The following is a 9933-nucleotide window of genomic DNA, read 5'->3' as shown; positions in this document are numbered from 1 at the left end:
TCACTGAGACACCTTGGCTTCTCTTTGGGCTTCCCAAGCTGCTCTCTGCCTCACTCACCAGCTCCTCACAACATCTCCACACCTTGGAGTGCCGGAACGAGCTGATTTTTCAGAGCCCTTTCTTCCCACTTCTGCTGTAACACAAGGGACCCAGATGACATCAGGGAGAAGCTGAGCTAAACAGGTTCACTCCAGGAGCTTATTCATTGTCACACCAGCCCTGCTTCCTGACAGGTTCAACTGAACCATCTGGAAATTGGGGGACAAGAACATGGCAGGGATTCATGACATGCAGGTATTCAGGGACTATAATGAGAGATGTTACCGCAGAGATGTGCTCTGTGGTTACCTGTATTTTCTAATTGTGTGTCCTGCTGGGGATGAGGACAGACATAGAAAAAGACAATTGCTTTGTCTCTCCTTCCCAGTGGAGGTGAGCATGTACAGGGTTTCATGGCCCAGCCCCTACAGTGAGCCCTCAAGAGAATCACACCTGCTTTTCTGAGGAATCCGATTCATTTTCCATCAGAAACAGAAGCAAGGGTCCTGCAGCTCCCTCAGAAACTCCCAGAAAGCAGGACCCTTGTCCCAACCTTCACGTGTTTCTCCCTAGGATCCTAGGATCCTAACATGGGAGCTAACCAGGTTGCCTTTATTTACTTTACCATAAATTCCTCTTAGACATGTGATAGCTCCTAGTCTTTTAACTATCACTGTGTTAATTACACTCTTTATTAAGAATTGGGAAGGGAAATAAATTATCTCTTCTAATGCTAAACACATATATTCATCATTTATAGTATATATGAATGACTCCAGAGAAAAATAGATGCACATTTGCTAGAAAAATTTTTTAAAGGTATTTTGAATTTGGCTGAATTTGTTTCATTAGTGGAAAAACATCCACATGATAGAGTTTTGCTTGGGAAAGATGGCACTCAAAAAAAAGTAAGAAATTTCTGTATTATGGATTTTGACAAAATATATGGAATATTTTTTCTAGCTAAAGAAAATTATAGTGCAGTATACAGGGGGACCCCCCCCCCAAAAAAACTAGAATTTATTGATTAAAAAATTGTGTATTTAATTTACATTTATTTGATGACTAGTGAGGCTGGGCATTTTTTCTTATATCTGTTGACTTCTCATATGTCTTCTTTTGAGAAGTGTCTATTCATATTGTTTGCCCACTTTGTAATGAGGTTGTTTTGTTTTGTTTTGTTTTTTGGTGAATTTGATTTCCTTGTAGATCCTAGATGTTAGAACTTTGTCAGATATACTGTTGGCAAATATTTTTTCCCAGTATGTGGGCTGTCTTCCCGATGCCACCTAACTCCAGTCAGGATGACCATCATCAATAACTTAAAAAACAACAGATGCTGGAGAGGATGCGGGGGAAAGGGAGCACTTCTACACTGTTGGTGGGAGTGTAACTAGTATGACCTCTGTGGAAAACAGTTTGGCAATTCCTAAAAGATCTAAAAATCGACCTTCCATACAACCCTGCAGTCCCCCTAACTGGAAATATACCCAAAGGAACTCAGATCACTCTATTAAAATGATACCTGCACACACATATTTATTGCAGCATTATTCACAATAGCAAAAACATGGAATCAACCATGCTGCCCACCGAAAGAGGACTGGATTTTTTAAAATGTGGCATAATACACGACGAAATATTACTCAGTCCTAAAGAAGGACACAACTATGTACTTCGCAGCAACTTAAATGGATTTATAGTCTATAATACTGAATGATGTATCACAGAAACAAAGAACTGAGTATCACATATTCTCACTCATAAGTGAATTTTGAATAATTATCATAATACTATAAGAAAAAGATTGGCTGTAGTAGGAAACTGCCGGGGGTGGGGGCACACCTCATCAACAAGAGTCATAATGATCATTTGTATACCTAACCCTGATGTGTACCTTACATTTTTAAAACTAAAAATTAGAAAAATTAACAATTAAAATGCTGTTATCAATAATGTAAAAAATGTGTTTTTATTCTTTCATGTTTAAACTTCAATCACCTTCAAAGTACTCTCTGTTTGATGCAATACCTCTGTGGAAATACTTTTTCTACTGCTCGAAACAGTTTTTGAACTCATCAATTTGGGTACCTTTTAGTGCTTCTGCTGTTTTTTGTTTCACCTCTTTCACATGGGCAAAATGGTTCTTCTTGAGGATTTTTTTCATGGGGGGGGAAATGGAGGGAAAGTTGCTCGGGGTGAGATAGGGTGAATAAGGAGGGTGGGGCATGGGGGGTTATGCCATTTTTTGGTCAAAAACTGCTGATCACCCAGTGTGGTGTGGACAGGTGAATTGTCATGGTAAAGGAACCAGTCACCTGTTTGCCACAACTTGGTATGTTTCTTCCACAAGTCGTGATGCAACCTTCTCGAACCTTTCAGATAAAAATCTCGGTTGATGGTTTCATCTGGAGGAACAAACCCCGAGTGGCGTACAAGTGGTTTGCCCTCCAAAAGATAATTTCGAGGTTTTTGGTTCCCCTTGTGTTATCAAGTGATGTTTCATTTCAAGAAAATTAACATATGCTGGTTGTTTTATAAATTACGTATGTATTTCTTGTCCATACAGTCATAATACATACTAAATCTATGAGTATATATTTATTGTAGTAAAATATGACGTTAAGTGAATACCAAATCTATGTCTTATACTTTTCTTTCATTAAGCATAGCATTAAAGATCAGGCATCTAGAATGTACTCAGTGAATATGTGTAAATGTCACCTTTGCTGGAGCCTAAAGTATGCCTGTAGATGGGTGGGGATGGAAAGAGGGAAGAAAAGAGATGAGCTATCAGGTAATGGGGAGTGGATCAGCAAAGTGGGGAAAGGATGCAATAATACTTTAAATTTTCTTTTTTTAGGAGTCTATGTTTAATGTCTACCTTTTCATTTATTTCTGCTCTTCCTCCTGAAGCACCCTTTCACAATAAAATCTTTGCAAGCTCAGAACATCAACTGGCTGCCCTATGTGCTCCCACAGTACCTAGTACACAGGAAGCACTCAAGAGCATTGTCAATTATTATTAGCCTTAAGCACACTATTGAATAGACTGTAATTACACACAACTCACACTCAGTTCTTCACACAGTAGTTCCAGTATCCAGAAAAATCACTTACCTTATCAACACTTATCCCATAAGACAACTTTACAAAGTCTTGGGTTATGACTATGTAAGCAATAAGATAAATTTGTTCTCAGTTCTCACTTATTACTTACAAGTGAACAGCCCTACTGTTCAGTTGAACCATGGGTTAACAATAGGTGAACACATTAGGGATTCTATTTTACCCACATCCTCTGCTTTAAAAACTAACCTGCCCTTTCATCAAAATTTGAGATTTACTTTTTAAAATATAGGTTCCCAGCCATGCTGCCCATCGAAAGTGGACTGGATTTTAAAGATGTGGTGTATATACGTGATGGAATAGTCTGCAGCCATAAAGGACAAATTTATGAACTTTGCAGCAATTTGGATGGATTTAGAGTCTATAATGAGTGATCTTTCACAGAAACAAAGAACTGAGTACCACATGTTCTCACTCATAAGCAGATCCTGAACAATTATTATAATACTACAAGAAAGGTATTGGCAGTAGTGGGAAACTACCGGGGTCAGGGGAGGACACTATCAATAAGCGTACCTGATCTCAAATCAGGTGAAGTGGGGATCAAAGTGAGGCCCAAACTTTACCTGTACAATGACCATTTGTATACCTAACTTTGAATTGTATCCATCTTTAAAGTAAAAAAAATTTTTAAATAAATTAAAATAAAATACAGATTCCATCAAGTACTTTGCTTTGTTTATATATAAATGATTGCTTTCTCAGATATTTACGTTAAAACTTGAGTCATCTGATCATTTATTAAGCAGATAACAATTTGCCCTTTTAAGAATTCTGAAATTGTATGTATATAAATTAGTGTATATCACTTTGCCTGAAAGCTACATTTGAAACTGGAATGTATTTGAATGTAGAGTCACCCCATCCACTCCCTCTAGCCCCCAGGAAATTTAATCTGTTTGGTTTTATTTGATCATTTTTAACTAGTATTAGTTATGTCACACAGGTATCAAATAAAATAAGAGAAAAAAATAAATAGGTAAAGGAGAAGTTATTCAAAATTCAAGTGTTTAAATACTTTGCCAATATTTCAGTTGTTCTTGTCAAATTTTAAAAATTCTGTTTTAATATATATCATTAGGGATGAAATTCTTCTCAGTTGTAGTATTTTATTTCCTTTGAGACAGATGGGCTGAACTTGGTATAATTATAATATACTTACTATATTATGTTTTTAAAAACTCAGATCTACTCTAAGGGCATCAATACTTAATTGTTTGCTAATTTGTTTATTTTTATTAGTTTTTTGGTCATTTGACAAACATATATTAACTCCCAGTGATATAAAAATGAACAAGCCTATTCCATTTCTTTAAAAATAAAGAAAAAATGAGGAAGTAAATTACTATCTTATAAGTGGGTATATTTGAGTATATCTTGCACAGCCAATTTTTTTATGTCTCCTGTGTTTGAAAAATAAATTTAGGACTGGGAACAGTGGCTCAGGCCTATAATCACAGCACTTTGGGAGGCTGAGGCAAGAGGATTTCCTGAGCTCAGGAGTTCAAGACCAGCCTGGGCAACATGGCAAGATCTCGTCTCAATTAAAAAAAAATAGCAGGATATGGTCTGTAGTTCCAGCTAATTTAAAGACTGAGGCAGAAGGATCATCTGAGCCCATCAGGTCAAGACTGTGGTAGCCATGATCACATCAATGCATGCCAGCCTGGACAACAGAGTGAGACTCTGACTGAAAAAATAAAATAAAATAAAAATGTCTGTGCTTGTCAAAATTCCTAAATTTATTATTTTGTTTTATTTTATTTTTTAGAGGGAGCATCTCACTATGTTATCCAGGATGTCCTGGAACTCCTGGACTCAAGCAACCCTCCCATCTCCGCCTCCTAAGTGGCTGGGATTACAGGTGCATGCAACCATGCCTGGCAATAAATTGTTAATTTGACCTAAAATAAAATAAATCCTGGCCATATGGAGGAATTCTTAATATATTATTTAAATTATTGTTTTTGCCACGGTGATTGTCTATCAATAATGCTTATAAGAAAATAGACATCTCATCTGTTCCTATTAGCAAGAAATCTGTTTCTTTCCCTAAATCTTGCTTCAATGAGGCCACCTTGGTCCAAGGTCTAGTCATCATATTTTAGATAGAGCTGTGAGAATTTTGTTCAGGTACTGCATCATACTATCCAAAAGCCTAATAAGAAAATACATAAGTTAGAATATCTAAATGTTCAGTTATTTAAGTGGCAAAATGAGCAAAACTTTGCTAATCAACACATTTATTCTTGGTAGAAATATCCGCTCAAGAAGATAAATTGTTACCTTGCAGTTGATTGATGAATATGAAATCAAAGCAACAGGGGTTAATCAGAGTACATACTAGGTAGGGCTATTGATTACTTATTACCCAAACCATCCATCCAGACTGTAGACATAGAACCACTGAGTAACCAGAACCCTGGTGCCAACTGGTTCCCTTATTTCCTTCCCATGAATGTCATTAAGGATGCACTGCCAAATACCACACTTCTGACTCAATGACTACATTCCACATTGATCAGCTCTGTTCTTTTTCCTACAGTCATTCTCCAGACATAGTTTTAGTACCCATAAAACTGACTACATTTGGGTTCAATAATCAATCACATTCTCCTGTTCTGTCTCCCAAAAGTTTCATCAAAACACCTGGAGTAGACTTCAGGAGACTCCTCAATCTCTCCAGTTACATGCTTCCTGATATTGTCTTGTCTCCCACCTCTAAGTTGGTATTCTCATCATTTGCATGTGGGTTTCACAAGTTTATTTCTCAGAATGCAATTCTGTCTCTTATATCCATGTTCTTTGGAAAACAATCCTTGACATCTTCATAGGTATTGATGACAGTTAAACTAGGGACTGCCTCAAACCAGTTCCTTTCTTCATATTAATCTCAATAAAGTAGTTAAGCCTCAAGTTATTTTGCCCTTGCGGTGGCACTGACAAATGTTTGCACTTCAACATGGTTTATTAAGGAAACTGGGATCCAAGATTTGAAGTCAAAAAGTCAAATAAATCAATTTAGTGTACCATCAATTTATAGGCTAAACATCTTACTACTGATTTGTTGATGCTGCCATTTGTCAAGTGACAAATGAGCTAAATTTTCAATTTCTCAAGAATTTGTTCCTATTAGTTACATATAAAGTATATGGAAATTCTTATTGCTGAGGTCAGTCACCCTTTTTCAGTTTAAATAACAATTTATTATTTGGGATTTCAGATACAATGAGTGTTACAAATATGATGAACTGAATTAACAGCAATACTGGACTAGTTTTCCCTCATTTTCATTCCAGGATATAACTTTTTATGCTCTTGTTTCATGGATTTTCTATCTTGAGTAAATTTGGAGAGGCAGTCTGTGTAGATAGTACATGGGGAATTATGACTAAAATTATTTTCACACACATGCTCAGGGGCACAACCATACCCATCCTCCAAGTTCCTGAGAGCATGTGGGCATGAAATCATTACCAACAGTAGATTGATGAAACACAAATTGCTCTAAACCACATGGATTGTATTAGAAATATTCCTGTGGTGGATTAATAATGCTGTTAATCATGTAGATGGCCAGTTGCCATTTTGTCAAATGTTGTTTTCCAAGACAATGACACACATTGTCTTGGAAATATTTGGAGATATATATGTATATATAATGTATATGAGTGTATATGTGTACATATAGATAGATGTAGATATATACTATATTATGTATATCATTTATCTATCTATCTGTCTATCTATTTCATATCCATTGTCTTCTTCCTTCTCCTTAATTCAAAACACTGTCATAAAAGTTGCTATTTCAGTATTTCTTTCTTGTGATGTCATATAAGGCACTCTGTACCTTCTTGTTAGGATTTTTATATTAAAAGTCATGCAATAGTGATTTCTGCAAAAGTAAGTAAAATGCTTTCCTTTTTCAGGATTAGTCTCATTTTTAAAGCTCTTCCAATTCTGTGATTACTATCCAGTAATTCTCCTACAGATCGAAACCTATAAAGGTCTGTGACAATCTGGTTTTCATGGTTATTATGTTTGTTTGATATATCTTAATTCCACCACAATGTCAATGTCTCTAGACAGCTAAATCACTGGTGATGTATTTTCCTTCTAAAAATTAAATGTCACATTAAAAATTAATGCCCAGATACTTAATTTAAAATTTTCAAGAAAATTTTTATTTATTTATTTATTTAATTTTTTTAACTGATATTCCTCTGCTCTCGGTAGTAATTTATTATTATTTTTATTATAAAGATGTGGGGAAAATTTCAGGGTTAGGTATACAAACAATGATCATGCAGGTACCCTTGTTGATGAGGCATGCCCCTCCCTCCCCTAGCAGTTTCCCTTAACTGCCAATCCCACCCCCCAACAGTTTCCCACTACTGCCAATTGCTTTCTTATAGCATTATAATTGTTCAAAGTCCATTTATGAGTGAGAACACATAGAACTCTGCTCTTTATTTCTGTGATAAATCACAGAGTATGATCGACTACAAATCCATCCAAGCTGCTGCAAAATCCATATATTTGTCCTTCTTTATGGCTGCATAATATTCCGTTGTGTATATGTACCACTTTTTTTTTTTATCCAGTCCAACTTTGATGGGCAACACGGTTGGTTCCAAGTTTTTGCTACTGTGAATAGAGCTGCAACAAACATACATGTACAGGTATTTTTTTGGTAGAATGATTTGAGTTCCTCCAGGCATATTCCCAGTAGGGGAATTGCTGGGTCATTTGGAAGGTCAATTTCTAGTTCTTTCAGGAATCGCCACACTGTCTTCCAAAGAGGTTGCACCAGCTTGCAGTCCCACCAGCAGTGTAGAAGTGTTCCTTTTTCTCCACATCCTCACCAGCATCTGTTGTTGTTTGTTTTATTAGTGATGGCCATTCTTACAGTGGTTAGGTGGTATCTCAGTGTGGTTTTGATTTGCATTTCTCTGATGAGTGAGGCCGAGCACTTTTTCATGTGTCTGTTGGCTGCCCATATATCTTCTTCTGAGAAGTGTCTATTCATGTCTTTTGCTCACTTTTTAAAGGGCTGTTTGTTTTTTTCTTTCGGCGCATTTGAGTTCCTTGTAGATTCTAGATGTTAGGTCTTTGTCAGATAAACAGTTGGCAAATATATTTTTCCATTCTGTAGGCTGTCTTCCTGCTCTCTTGATGCTTTCTTTTGCTTTGTAGAGGCTCATTAATTTGATGAGGTCCCACTTGTCTATTTTATTTCTTAAGGTATTGTCCTTTAGGGTTCTGAATAGGAATTGGTTCCCAGTTCCAATTTTCATAAGGGTATCTAAGATTCTTATAGTTTGAGGTTTTACATTAAGGTCTTTGATCCATTTGGAGTTAATTTTTGTGTATGGTGATATGTAGGGGTTCTGTTTCAATCTTCTGCATGTGGTCAGTCAGTTTTCCCATCACCATTTACTGAATAGGTTCTCCTCTCCCCAGTGGTTATTGTTGGAGGATTTGTCAAAGACGAGTTGGTTGAGGAATTGAGGTTTTGCTACCGGAATCTCTTTCCTATTCCATTGGTCTATATGCCTGTTCTTGTACCAATACCAGGCTGTTTTGATTACTGTAGCCTTATAGTAAAGTTAGAAGTCTGGAAGTGTGATACCTCCTGGTTTGTTTCTTTTGCTAAGGATTGTTTTAGCTATTCATGGTCATTTACATTTCCATATGAATTCCTGTATTGTCATATCCAGGTCTGAGAAGATTGATGTTGGTAGCCTAAGGGGTATGTGTTGAATCTGTAGATTGCCTTTGTTAGGATGGGCTTCTTTACAATGTTGATTCTTCCTATTCATGAGCATGGGATATTTTTCCATTTGTTTGTGGCTTCTTGGATTTCTTTAAGCAGTGTTTTGTAATTTTCATTGTAAAATCTTTCACTTCTCTGGTTAGGAAGATGCCGAGGTATTTCATTTTCTTGGTGGCTATTGTGAATGGGATTGTGCTTTTTATTTGTATCTCTGCCTGTATAAAGGAATGCAACTGTCTTTTGCACATTTATTTTGTACCCTGAGACTTTACCAAAGTCCTTTATCAGTGCAAGCAGGTTTTTGACAGATTATCTTGGATTTTCAAGGCTAATTTTCATTGTAAAATCTTTCACTTCTCTGGTTAGGAAGATGCCGAGGTATTTCATTTTCTTGGTGGCTATTGTGAATGGGATTGTGCTTTTTATTTGTATCTCTGCCTGTATAAAGGAATGCAACTGTCTTTTGCACATTTATTTTGTACCCTGAGACTTTACCAAAGTCCTTTATCAGTGCAAGCAGGTTTTTGACAGATTATCTTGGATTTTCAAGGCTAATTTTCATTGTAAAATCTTTCACTTCTCTGGTTAGGAAGATGCCGAGGTATTTCATTTTCTTGGTGGCTATTGTGAATGGGATTGTGCTTTTTATTTGTATCTCTGCCTGTATAAAGGAATGCAACTGTCTTTTGCACATTTATTTTGTACCCTGAGACTTTACCAAAGTCCTTTATCAGTGCAAGCAGGTTTTTGACAGATTATCTTGGATTTTCAAGGCTAATTTTCATTGTAAAATCTTTCACTTCTCTGGTTAGGAAGATGCCGAGGTATTTCATTTTCTTGGTGGCTATTGTGAATGGGATTGTGCTTTTTATTTGTATCTCTGCCTGTATAAAGGAATGCAACTGTCTTTTGCACATTTATTTTGTACCCTGAGACTTTACCAAAGTCCTTTATCAGTGCAAGCAGGTTTTTGACAGATTATCTT

Source organism: Carlito syrichta, unplaced genomic scaffold, assembly GCF_000164805.1.
Source record: "Carlito syrichta isolate Samal-C Ts95f unplaced genomic scaffold, Tarsius_syrichta-2.0.1 Scaffold314683, whole genome shotgun sequence".
NCBI lineage: Eukaryota > Metazoa > Chordata > Mammalia > Primates > Tarsiidae > Carlito > Carlito syrichta.
Note: the sequence above shows the minus strand (reverse complement) of the source record.